The sequence below is a fragment of the Triticum aestivum genome, chromosome 3B, assembly GCF_018294505.1.
Source record: "Triticum aestivum cultivar Chinese Spring chromosome 3B, IWGSC CS RefSeq v2.1, whole genome shotgun sequence".
Taxonomy (NCBI): Eukaryota; Viridiplantae; Streptophyta; class Magnoliopsida; order Poales; family Poaceae; genus Triticum; species Triticum aestivum.
This window is the reverse complement of record NC_057801.1, coordinates 614,597,098-614,608,398: the sequence shown is the minus strand read 5'-3', so window position 1 is coordinate 614,608,398 and position 11,301 is coordinate 614,597,098.

The window sequence follows — 11,301 nt, the reverse complement described above, 5'->3', positions numbered from 1 at the left end:
AGTTTTTCTTGTTTTTGCTTTTTCCTTGTATTTGCTTGTTCAAGAAAACCAAAAACTCCAAAAATATTTTGGTGTGTTTCTCTGAATTTCTTTTCTTTTTATTCGAGTCTTACCAAGGAGAAGACCATGATGAAAATGTTGAGTGGCTCTCATATGAATAATTGTTGAACTAATAAGAGCACACTTTACCTTGTCTTCTCCTGTTGAATAAAATGTTTTGTAGATTCCAGCTTAATTAGTCCATGGCACTCTTGCACTATTATTATTTTCATATCATTCGGTTGTGCAAATGACGATATTTTATGAATTAGCTGTGGCAGGGAGAAACTGGTATGAACTCGACTTGTTTTGTTTGTGTAAATATGTTTAACCTAGTATCCAGGCTTCAGCCCGTTATGGTTAAACATGTTTGCAATGGCAATTAGAGATTATAGTTTCTCATGCCATGCATAAGTAGCTAGGAGTGGATAATGATTTATCGTGGATATCAACATAGCGTAAAATGATTGTGATGTAGTATGATGATATGATATCCTCCTCTGAATGTTCGAGTGGCTTGACTTGGCACATGTTATGCATGTAGTTGAATCAAAACCAACATAGCCTCTGTGATATTTATGTTCATGGTGTTCATATCCTACTCATGCTAGTGTCCAATGTTACTTATGCATAATGCATGGTTATGATCGTTGTTGCTCTCTAGCTGGCCGCTTCATAATCTAATTGCTAGCCTTTGCCTATACTAAGTGGGAACTCTGCTTGTACATCAAAAACCTTGAACCCAATTCCAGATGATTTCACCGTACCTACCTATATATGGTATTACCCTGTCGTCCTAAGTAAATTTGCATGTGCCACCTCTAAAAACATCTAAAAAGTATCCTTTTTGTGTGCCTGGATCGTTCATGGAACGACAGGAGGTGGTCGGTATCTTCCATGCTAAGCGGGTTATTCTCAGGTCGAGTGTTTATTCACTCGCCATCGCACGAGAAAAGGGCGGTAATAGGGATTCCCAGTCCCGAACTCAAAATGCAAATAATTAAACAAAACTCCCCCGGGACTGATGTCGGTATGGACGGTGTCGGTGTCAAAACCGGCGGATCTCGGGTAGGGGGTCCCGATCTGTGTGTCAAGGCTGATGGTAACAGGTAGCAAGGGACACAGATGTTTACCCAGGTTCAGGCCCTCTCGATGGAGGTAAAACCCTACTTCCTGCTTGATTAACATTGATGATATGGGTAGTACAAGAGTAGATCTACCACGAGATCGTAGAGGCTAAACCCTAAGAGCTAGCCTATGATTGTATGATTGTAATTGTGATCGGCCTTCTAAGGACCAACCCCTCCGGTTTATATAGACACCAGAGAGGGCTAGGGTTTACATGGAGTCGGTTACAAGGAAGGAAATATAATATCCGGATCGCCAAGCTTGCCTTCCACACCAAGGAGAGTCCCATCCGGACACGAGCCGAAGTCTTGAGTCTTGTATCTTCACGCTTCAATAGTCCGGACATTGTACACAGTCCGGCTGTCTGGATACCCCTAATCCAGGACTCCCTCAGTAGCCCCTGAACCAGGCTTCAATGACGATGAGTCCGGTGTCAAGTATTGTCTTCGGCATTGCAAGGTGGGTTCCTTCTCCGAATACTCCAAAGTGATTATCGAACACATAGACCGTGTCCGGATCTGCAAGATGATCTTTACACACCGCCGTAGAGAGAATGATATTTCACAAATGCGATCTGCTGACAACTTTTTCTAAGGACGTGACATGTTATTACGGTTGGATCATTATTCGAACCATTTTCCCACAACCAGCTACAGCGCATACTGCGAGGCGGTTTCTTTGAAATGTCTTGTCAAAGCAGAGATCGTGTCCCCATATCACGGGATTCTCATCAATACGGGTGTGGGTAATCTAACCACACCGCTAATCGCGGTGAGTGGGAGGCGGACGGGCTTCACCAGGCAAGTGGGGAGGGGCAAAAGACTTTTACCACTCCTATAAAGAGGTAAGGCCCCTTTCTCTTTACCCACGCCTTCTCCTCCTGTTAGCTCATTCCCCTTCGTTCGAGCCCCAACACCCAAGTACCCTCTTTCTCCATCAAGGAGATATATTCCAAAGATGTCCGGATCCGGAGCAGGAGGTTGGTGGATGGCCTCGACCGTCCAGGAGAAGGACATCAAGAAACTCCGGAGAGCCGGGTATCTGGCCCAGAAGATCGGCCACTGTCTCCCGCCGGCGGGACAGGTCGTCCCCACTCCGGAACCTCACGAGAGATTCGTGTTCCTTCCCCATTTCGTCCGTGGGCTCGGGTTTCCCTTTCACTTGTTCGTTCGAGGAGTCATGTATTACTACATGATCGATTTTCATGATCTTTCCCCCAACTCCTTCCTCAATATCTCGACGTTCATTATCGTGTGCGAGGCTTTTCTCCGGATCCCACCTCACTTCGGCCTATGGCTGAAGATCTTCAATGTGAAGCCCGAGGTGGTGAGTGGCGAACACGGCGAGTGCGGTGGCGCCATGGTAAGCAAGATGCCCAAGGCTGTCTGGCCGAAAGGCGCTTTCAACAACTCCGTCAAGGAGTGGCAGCAGCAGTGGTTCTATATCACCGAACAACGCGGCAAAAAGTGGGCGTCAACTCCAAAATTTAGATTCGGAGCTCCACGGCGGCTCAAGTCCTGGCCCCAGAAGGGCCCGAACTGGTGCTCATCCAATGAGCTATTACTGCTCCAGACACGCATTCAGGGTGTGGTCGATAGGGACGTCAAACTCGTCGACGTAGTCCAGGTAATGCTAGTTCGCCTGGTTCTCCCCTGTCAGCACTGAGCTTGTATTCTGTGGGAGTTCGATCCAGCCGAGTACCAAACCCTTCGGGAGCTTTATGATTCCTCCCACAAGGATATCTTGAAGGTGTTCTTCAAGTCCGGCAAATCGTGGCCGAGCCCCGCGGAAGACCACGGGTATCAATTATCTCATTCCACAAGCTCGGTAAGTTACAGCCACACTTTGTTTATTTTGGCTTCAGCTGGCATGTCATGAGGGAGACACCTTAATCGTGTTTCATTGTGACCTCAGGGATGGATAAAGAAGGTGGAGCAGATACATTGTCCAGCCCCTCTGCTGGAGGAACCCGCCGGACCTCTTTTGACGAAGATGCTGGTCCCCGCGCCTTACGAGGTGCCAAAGAAAGAGGCCTCCAAGAAGGCCAAGAAGACCCGGAGTGCTCTTCGCCGTCGCGAGACTTCGGACGCCAAATCCAAAGGCTCCAGCGACGATCCTTCGTCTGAAGACGAAGAGGGGGAAGCGGAGGAGGATGAGCCTCACTTTGATGGTGGGAGGAAAAGGATGGACTCCACCTCTCTGGAGGCCGGATCGCCCAAGAGGGGGAAAGGTTACCCCCCGGAGGCATCCACCACGGCTGCCGATAGCAGCCCGGAGTGGGATCCCAGGGCCCAGCCCCTGGAGAAGTTGTAAGTATCCGAACACGCATATGTGTCCGGAATTGTGTTTGGGTATAGTAGTTTTAACTGTTACCATATTTTGCAAAGTCCGGCAAGGTCTTACGCCGGCCGGTCCTCGTCGGCGGATTCGCTGGGCTCAGACGCCTTGGCGAGCGAGACGCCTCTGCGGTCCCCTTCCCCAAAGTCCGGGCGTGACACTGAGGTGTCATATCGACAAGAGCTGGATCAGGGAGGACATATCCCTGGAGCCGGACATGCGGGGATGGATACGGCCCCCAGGACCTCTAGGGTTCCGGGATCGATTGAGCAGCCACCCTCGATGGTGGGTGGCCTGCATACCCCGCCGGTGTCCTCTGTTCGAGCAGAGCTGCCTGGCGGTTTGTCGACAACATTGAAGAACACGTCTATTGTCGATGAGCATCGGGCCCTCATGGGTGCGGTGGTCGAGAAGATTCAGGCCGCCAAGAGTGGGCTGAACGAGTCTTTCCTTGCCCTTATAAAGGCTTTTGAGGTATGTTTCCTAGGAAACCTTTGAGGGATAGTCATTGTATCAGTGGTAGCCCCTGATGCACTGTCCGGTGGAGGAGACAAAGCCTGGCAGGGGATCAAATCCTTTGCATTCGCAGGAGCCTATGTGAATGATGTATACGCTTTATGTGAAAACAAGCGTCTGCGGAGAGGACGGACGCTTATAATGCAGAAGTGTCCGAACTGAAGTAGAGCCTTGCACGGGCCGAGGAGGAAATCAGGCGTGCGAAGAAGCAATGTGAAGACAAGCAAGGTATGTTGTAAACGTATATCTTGTAGTTTGCTTGATTGAATAGTTGTGCTTAGCAAATTGTATTTGTATTGTATGCTCTAGGGGCGAGTGCCGAATAAGCGGCACTGAAGAAAGCTGTGGCCGATGCCAACAACAGAGCTGCCGCCGAACAGGCGCTTCATGAAAAACACGAGGCTAGGGTCATCGTAGCTGAGCGGGAGCTCCAGGAAGCTGTGAAGAAAAGCGAGGGCTTAAAGCAGAGTCTAGTAGGGAAAGAATCCGAACTCGCTCAAGCTCTCGAGGCTGCGGAACATGCTCGGGAAGAAGCCCAAGGTGTTGCGCGGGACATTCAGGAGGCCCGGAAAGTCGCGGCTGGTAAGGCCTTCCGTATTCATAGCCTTTGTACATGATAATGGGAAGAATCCTAAGCAGCGAGCTGAGTTCTTAAGTTTCGAGGGGCTTTTGCGGATCTTCCTTGCAGCATATCAGATGCTGCCCAATTCTACCGAACTGCGGAGAAGAAGACTACGGAGAGGGATTTCTGGTCGCAGTATTTGGCGCCGAACTATCCGGTGCCTTTTATCGATCAGGTGAAATAGCTGGTCGAACTGCACCAGGCGGCTGAACTAGCTATGAAGGACTTAGTTGTCTGGTTGTGTCCTATGGAGCCAATCCCAAGCAGTTACTTTGGACTCATCAAGCGGATTATGGGTGCCTGTCCTCGGCTTGATGCTACCAAGCGATCAGTCTGTATAGAAGGCGCGCGCATGGCGTTTGCCCGTGCAAAAGTGCATTGGGGGAGGCTTGATGCGGAGAAGCTGATGACTGAGGGGCCGCCGGTGGGTAAGGAGCACCGCAAGCCCGAGCTTTACTATGAAAGTGTATTGAAAGGGGCCTGCCTTGCGGCGGACAAGTGTGCTAAAGACATTATATTTCCATGAGGGCATTTGTTCTGCTTTTTGTAATATGGGATAATGGCATGTTTATTATATATTGCCTGTTTTGTTTGAACATATGTTCTTCCTGTGCGGCTGTTTATTGTATGCAAATCCTGAGAATTGGCCAATCGTCGGCTTCTGCCCCCTCGTAAAAGGAATACGGGGTGTTCGGGATATATCTGAACACTCTTTATCCCATAATTGGGTCCTTTTAAGGAGGTCTCTCTTTCCGCGAACCAGGCAATCGGACTATAAGGCTTTATTACTCTCACTTAGCCATAGGAATTTGAGGATGGTTGGCGCAGCCCCTAGTGTTCGGAAGGCCGAACTAGGGGCTCTATTGGCGCCTGATCAGAAGACCGATCCGTCGCACTCAGCATTTATAATGGCGTTGTGCAGAATAAATCTTTAAGGATTTTATAACCTCTTGAACAGCTGACCAGCTATCTCTTCATCATGACGGTCGGTTTTCGGCTTTCTCTACTGAGGTGCTCATCCGGCTAAACCGGGACACAATCGCAGTAGTTCTCCCAGCGCTACCTTAGCCGACAGAACGGAACGTAAGGTACCAAAATATGGGAGCCGGGCAAACCCAACCAATGACCCAAGACATGATTCGAAGCTGATGCATATAGTGCTATAAGTTCAGGGTGCCGAGCGACCGAAAAGGTGGTCGGACTTTATTGCCGTACTGTGAAGCCCCTGGTGTAACCGGGCGAACGCGGAGTGTGGCTGTCATTTTCGGCAAAGAGGCATCGGCGATAGACGACGACCGGGATTTGTTATTTAAGTTTACGCATTGTAGGAGCATGAAATGTCTATGCATATGAGTATGATGTATGAAAAAGAGGTGTTATTTGGCGGAACATGTGGTGACCGGACTGGAGTGGATCAATATTGAATCCGAACCGCCTTCTGACTGCATGTTCCTGCCATTGCGTGTCCGGGCTGGTTCCACGCCGCCAATCCTGTTCTGCGTCAAAGTTAGTTTGTGAAGGCAAATGTTATGAGGCAGCTGAGCGCGCTCTTGTGGTTAGTCTAAGGGTTCCTTATCGGACCTTGGTGAACCCAGCCGTTATGCCGTGAGGTAGCACGGACTCTCAATGGGTGTCCGGATGTTTGGCCTGAGTGATTTACCATGTGGGATCTAGTCAACGTTGTTTATCCCGTTGTAATGTGGTAAATTACCGCATGGTGGGCATGTGCCAAAGATTTATTCCTTGGCGTAACAATTGTGAGTGATTCGAAGACAACCGTTAGGGTGTTGGGCCAATAAAACTTGGCCTTTGCACCTTACATCTTTTAGGAGATGTTATTTGTGGTTTCATACCCATGTGGGCTTTGTGTGCTACAGAGCCCCCGGACTACTAGGTCTAGAGGTACTGCAATTGACTTGTTGTGGTTTATGTGATCCTGGGCGATCAACCGTACTGTTATGCTCTGGGGGGGGGGTTCTTGACGAGGCGCCTCCCCTTATTGCTTCCGGCGCGCGACCAGCCGCTTTGTTTTGAGGATCCTGCATTCTCTATTGGTATGCTTTGTCGTCCTTCTAGGAGTACCATGAATTTTGCATGGCTGATCGAGCATGTGGCTCGGGCCGAATAGGCTTGAGCTGTTCTTTGTCCGTTGACCGGACTGGTATTTACTGGACCTGGCACCAGTTTTCTTGATTTGACGTTTGTTGCCATTGCGTCGAGGCTTGAGGGTTCCTCCTCGTGTATGCTTCTTGCTGTCTTGTACCATAGTGATGTGTGGACGTATGGGTGTGTGCCTGTGGTTTTCCTGCTCGAGTTGAGGTAGCCAGTTGTGCCGTGTATGCCCTTTGTTGGGGCTGTCGAGTTCATACTTTTTGGTGGCCAGTACCTTGGCCCACCTATCCACTAGCACATCTTGGCCAGCTTTAAGCTGCTCTTGCTTCCTTTGCAGGCTCCTTGCCGTGGCCATGAGTCATCGCTTGAAGCGAACTTGCTCCACTGGGTCTTCAGGTACGCCAAATTTGTCATTGCCGAGGCGTACCTCATCGTCGGAGGGGGGTGTATAATTGTCCCTCTCCAAGTATCCCATCATGACCGGTCCGGCCTGCTTGAGGGTAGGCTGACTAGGGCTGTATTCCTCTTCGGCACCATCTAGAGTGCTTTCGTCTCCGGGGCCGGTGTTGATGTGGCGGGGCTTGGAGTGGCACCGATGATGCACATGTTTTGCTTTTCTTCCGAAGGGGTTATCCTCCGTTGCCTCGCCGCCATTGGTTTCCTTTGGAGTGTCCACCATATATATATCGTATGAGGAGGTAGCCGCCCACCGCCCTATGAGCGGTGGTTCCTGTAGTTCTCCTGCATCGTCGTCCATACCGTCGATGTCTTCGGAGTCGAAGTCAAGCACGTCGGTTAAGTCATCGACCATGGCAATGAAGTGGGTGGTTGGTGGGCAACGAACTCCGTCGTCATCTGCTTCCCACTCAAGCTGGACGTAGCTCGGCCCAGAGTCTCCTGACAAAGAGAGAGACTTCAATAAGTTCAGCATGTCGCCAAAGGGCGAGTGCTGAAAGACGTCCGCCGCGGTGAACTCCATCGCCGTAGCCCAACCAGGCTCGGCGGTCTCGGGGACGCGCGGACTGGAACCTACGACCGGATATGAATATGGGGGTCCGGAGTCACAGGCTCCCTCAGAAATGAGGCATGTGTTCGGCTCCATCGTCGATGAGGGTACGGCCTGCGGGGAGGGGTCTAGCCTTCCGTCCTTAGGCAATGCAACCTGCCCCGGATTTAGATCCGGGACCTCTGCCGGGGTGATATCCCGAGCATCTCCTGACAGCAGGTCTAAGCCGTGCTCATCGTGACTGTTCGGTGCTCCTGGTGCTGGCCCGAATCCGTCGAAGATCAAGTCTTCGCGAATATCCACTGTGTAGTTCAAGTTTCCGAACTTGACCTGGTGGCCGGGGGCGTAGCTATCGATCTGCTCCAGGTGGCCAAGCGAATTGGCCCGCAGTGCAAAGCCGCCGAACACGAAGATCTGTCCGGGGAGAAAAGACTCACCCTGGACCATGTTGTTGACGATTGGAGGTGCCATCAAGCCCCGTAGCGACGACACAGAGGAACTCTCAGTGAAAGCACCAATGTCGGTGTCAAAACCGGTGGATCTCGGGTAGGGGGTCCCGATCTGTGCGTCAAGGCTGATGGTAATAGGAAGCAAGGGACACAGATGTTTACCCAGGTTCGGGCCCTCTCGATGGAGGTAAAACCCTACTTCCTGCTTGATTAATATTGATGATATGGGTAGTACAAGAGTAGACTTGCCACGAGATCGTAGAGGCTGAACCCTAAGAGCTAGCATATGATGGTATGATTGTAATTGTGATCGGCCTTCTAAGGACCAACCTCTCCGGTTTCTATAGACACCGGAGAGGGCTAGGGTTTACATGGAGTCGGTTACAAGGAAGGAAACACAATATCGGGATCGCCAAGCTTGCCTTCCACGCCAAGGAGAGTCCCATCCGGACATGGGCCGAAGTCTTGAGTCTTGTATCTTCACGCTTCAATAGTCCAGATGTTGTACACAGTCCGGCTGTCCGGATACCCCCTAATCCAGGACTCCCTCAGACGGCACCCGTTGTTTCGGACAAGCCGTGGAGTGTGATTGATGGTGGAGGGGGAGTAAACCTTTACTTTTATCGCTTGGGAACCACCACTAGCGTGCTTAGCATGGAAGATGTTGATAACTCGTAGTCGTGAAGTAAATAAGAAGGGTGCATATCCCAAAATATCATTTATCTCCGTTTCAAAAATTGAGTTGTGGCACCTCTGTAAATCACTACTTCCCTCGGCAAAGGTACTTTCTATTTACTTTTATGTTGTGTCATCACCTTCTTAAACAAGCGCCAGAAACTGAGAGAGCACAGTTGTCATGATTTATGCATTGTGTATAGTTAATGTTGGGTGCATCATGACTGGATCTTTTCTACCATGAATTACAATGTTTATTCATTGCTTGAACTTTGGAGGTGCTCTGCATTTATGTTTTGTGGTATCAAAAAGGGCTAGTGAGTAACACTATTGTCATATGATATCATGGTTGTTTTGACAACATGTTGCTGTTTGAGATATCTTATTATTGCTCGCTAGTTGATTATGTCATTGATATGATTTAATATAATCTTTAAATTTTATGGTTGACATGGTTAGTTATAATGTTGGCTGAAAACCTGGGTGCTGTTTAAGCCTGTTTATGCAAACAAGAGCAAAAGAGTTCGTAAAAGTTTTTATTTCTCACTTTCAGTTTATCAACTGAATTGCTTGAGGACAAGCAAAGGTTTAAGCTTGGGGGAGTTGATACGTCTCCAATGTATCTACTTTTTCTCACGCTTTTCCTCTTGTTTTGGACTCTAATTTGCATGATTTGAATGAAACTAACCCTGTACTGACGCTGCTTTCAGCAAAACTACCATGGTGTTGTTTTTGTGTAGAAATAAAAGTTCTCGGAATGAAACAAAACTTTGCGAGGAATTTTTATGGAATAAAAGAGAAATACTGGAGCCAAGACCCACCAGGGAGGGGACCCTGGGTGGGCACAACCCACCAGGGCACATCCCCCTCTCCTGGCGCGCCTAGGTGGGTTGTACCCACCTGGTGGCCCCGCAGACGATCCCTTGATACTATAAAATCACATTATTGCAGAAAAAATCAGGGAGAAAGAATTATCATGTTCCACGAGACAGAGCCGCCGCCATGCCCTGTTCTTCCTCGGGAGGGCAGATCTGGAGTCCGTTTGGGGCTTCGGAGAGGGGGATCTTCATTCTTCGTCATCACCAACTCTTCTCCATCGCCAATTCCGTGATGCTCCCCATTGGGAGTGAGTAATTCCTTTGTAGGCTCGCTGGTTGGTGAGGAGTTGGATGAGATTCATCATGTAATCGAGTTAGTTTTGCTAGGGCTTGATCCCTAGTATCCACTATGTTCTTAGATTGATCTTGCTATGACTTTGCTATGCTTAATGCTTGTCACTTTGGGCCCGGGTGCCATGGACTCGGATCTGAACCGTTTATGAATTCATCATTATATCCATGTTTTAGATCCGATCTTGCAAGTTATATTCACCTAATATGTGTTATGATCCGACAACCCCGGAGTGACAACAACCGGGCCCACTCTCGATGATGACCATAGTTTGAGGAGTTCATGTATTCACTATGTGTTAATGCTTTGCTCCGGTTCTCTATTAAAAGGAGGTCTTAATATCCCTTAGTTTCCAATATGGACCCCGCTGCCATGGGAGGGTAGGACAAAAGATGCCATGCAAGTTCTCATGTGTGACTATTTACGGAATACATGCCTACATTATATCGATGAACTAGAGCTAGTGTCGTATCGCCCTAGGTTATAACTGTCACATGATGAATATAATCCAACAAGTCACCGATCCAATGCCTACGAATTTATCCTATATTGTTTCTGCTAAGTTACTACTTCTATCATCACTGTTACACTTGCTACAAAATACTGCTATCACTGTTACCATTACCATTGCTGCTGTCACTATTATCAAAACTATCATATTACCGTACTACTGATTCCTTGCTGCAGATAATTGATCTCCAGGTGTGGTTGAATTGACAACCCAGCTGCTAATACCTTCAAATATCCTTTGGCTCCCCTTGTGCCGAATCTATAAATTTGGGTTGAATACTCTACCCTTGAAAACTGTTGCGATCCCCTATACTTGTGGGTTATCAGATGTTCTATTGGTTCACTTGATGTATGTTTTGGCACTCAACTCGCGGATTCCCAAGGTGAAATTGGGGTAATCTATGCATAAGGGTTGATGCATGTTTTCATCCTACATTCTCCGATAGAAACTTTGGAGTGACTCTTTGTTGCACGTTGAAGGGTTGTTATGTGATCAAACTATGTTATCATTGATAGAGAATTTGCAGTAGTGAAAGTATGAACCATGGGCCTTGTTTCCAAGCATTGCAATACCATTTTTGCTCACTTTTGTCACTTGCTACCTTTTTGTTTTTATATTTCATATTACAAAAACCAATATCCACTATCCATACTACACTTGTATCACAATCTCTTCGCCGAACTAGTGCACCTATACAATTTGCCATTGTATTGGGTGTGTTGGGGACACAAGAGAC